Raw genomic sequence first — 2,149 nt, 5'->3', positions numbered from 1 at the left:
AAGCCACTGCAGTGGATGCCCATGCTGAGGGGAGTACGAGCGCTGACTGGTCGGCTGCAGGGTGAGGCTGACGTCACCGAAAAATAACAGGATGTGTGGGTGGTTAGATGGATGGCCTGGTGGTAGCACAGCCAGCCACGGGAGGAGGGAGCAGGCAGTCCCGCCGGCGCTGGTTTGGGCGGCTGGAGCAAGAAGATCAGAGATTGAAGAAGCACGGTGGCCATTGGATGGACATCCAACAGTCACTACTCTGTGTTGACTAAGTTGACAAAACCTTGCGTACGCGTTAAAAAAATTTAGATAACGTCATCGTCAACCTAGTAGGCCCAGAAGTCAGCCTCCAAATCTGTGGCAAAACAGCATACAGCCCATTAGCAAATATTTTCAATATACAAACCATTTGCTAATTCTTAAGGATATTTGAAGCCCATATTCTTTTTATTAGCATTACAGACCATATATTCTGGGCTGCTAAAAAATTCAACGAAATTTTGCATATTTCGGTGGGTTTCGAACTCTTTCAATCATGAAATTTCCAGTCACGTTAGAAATAAATTTAAAAAATTATATCAAAATAAAATTCAAAAAACAATTCTCCTAAAAAATGAATGAAATTCAGAATCTTAACTAGCAAGATGCCCGTTCGTTGCATGGAACATGAAGATGCATTTGTATGAGTAGTTTATCTTGTGGGAGAAAAGATGATATTTTAATGTAATTGCCAGTTGGCTTTGGTTTTTATAAGAGTAGAGAGTAGAGAAATCCTGAAAATGATATTTTAATGCAATTGCCGGTTGGCTTTGGTTTAAAAATTTACAGCCCATTTCTTACAAATTATAGCCCATTTTCTGGGGAAGCCCATTTCTTACTACTTACATCCCTCCTCGTCTTGAAAGATTTGCAGCCCAGCAGGGCTGAGAAAAGCAAATAGGCCTTGGTTTTGGTATTCTCCAAAAAAACTGGGCTAGCCATTTTCAGAAAGAAAAAATATATCAACTAGGCTTGTCATGTGCTTAAATAAAAGCGTAAGCCTGGGCTAGACGGGCCACATTCCCCGCACAGCGCGCAGTTGAGCTCTGTCTCTGAAACTAAAACACAACTGGGCGAGCTACTGGGTCCCTGGTGTTATCCGCTCGTTGTGTAATTTTCTCGTTTATTCACTACATTGACAATGGCGTGGGACCTAGCTGTCAAACAATTAGCAGGAAGTATTTTTTTTGGCTTGTAATAACGAGGCACCTACTTGCGAAATGCAATGACCCTCGTGGGTCCCTATTGTCAGCCTCTCCATGTATAGTCATCTCCTGATTCCTCTTGGTTGTTGACCATGTTGACAACGCCAGAAGGCGGCAGGCACAGCGAGCGAACCAAGGCGGAGAACGACGGCAAGGCCTCGGACCGAAACGAACAGAAGTCGTGGAAGATGGGGCATTGTAGTGGCATGTGGAGGGGAGTACGAGGGCAACAGCATGCAACTCAAGCATACAAATGGTACAAAAAGCCCAAGGATTAATTGTTCATCAAATTTTTAGACAAACCCAGATTGAACATGGCAGTAACATATAACCCAACAACTCTTTTTTGCAGTCACAAACAAATGGATCAGTCTGATCCACAAAATTAACATCCTGTGCAAAAAAAATTATTTCAGGATGACTACAACTTGTTGTAAATAGAAGCCGAGCACGTTTAGAAGCCCATTTGTCCACCTGAAACTTCTTTTTTGTTGTTCAACGTGTCCGTCAGTGAGAAATCTCTTGCGATAAAAATTAAACCTCATGGACAATAGTAACCTCGCATTCAATAGGAAGAGTGTGACAAAGCTTCTGTTTGCTTGGTTGGATGCATATCCTTCCATCATTATTGTCCTCAAATGAATGTCATGAGAACTGAGAAAATCTTGGCGCTTATGACGCCACCGATTGGTTATATGTTTTGCTCCATGTGGTTGTGCCTAAGTAGACATGAAGATTGAAAACAGTTAAGGTCTGAAAAAAGAGTATGTCGAAAGCACGACAGCTGAACAGTTAATTCTAGTACAATATATACGGGCTTTAATATGCATGAAATCATCACCTCTATATATGAATTCTCTAGAGATCAAAAGCATCGCAGCAAGCCAATAATTATGTTCAGATCAAAACTAAAC

The sequence above is a fragment of the Triticum aestivum genome, chromosome 1B (genome assembly GCF_018294505.1).
Source record: "Triticum aestivum cultivar Chinese Spring chromosome 1B, IWGSC CS RefSeq v2.1, whole genome shotgun sequence".
In the NCBI taxonomy this organism is placed as follows: domain Eukaryota; kingdom Viridiplantae; phylum Streptophyta; class Magnoliopsida; order Poales; family Poaceae; genus Triticum; species Triticum aestivum.
The sequence above is the reverse complement of the archived record's forward strand: the minus strand, read 5'-3'. Positions refer to the sequence as shown.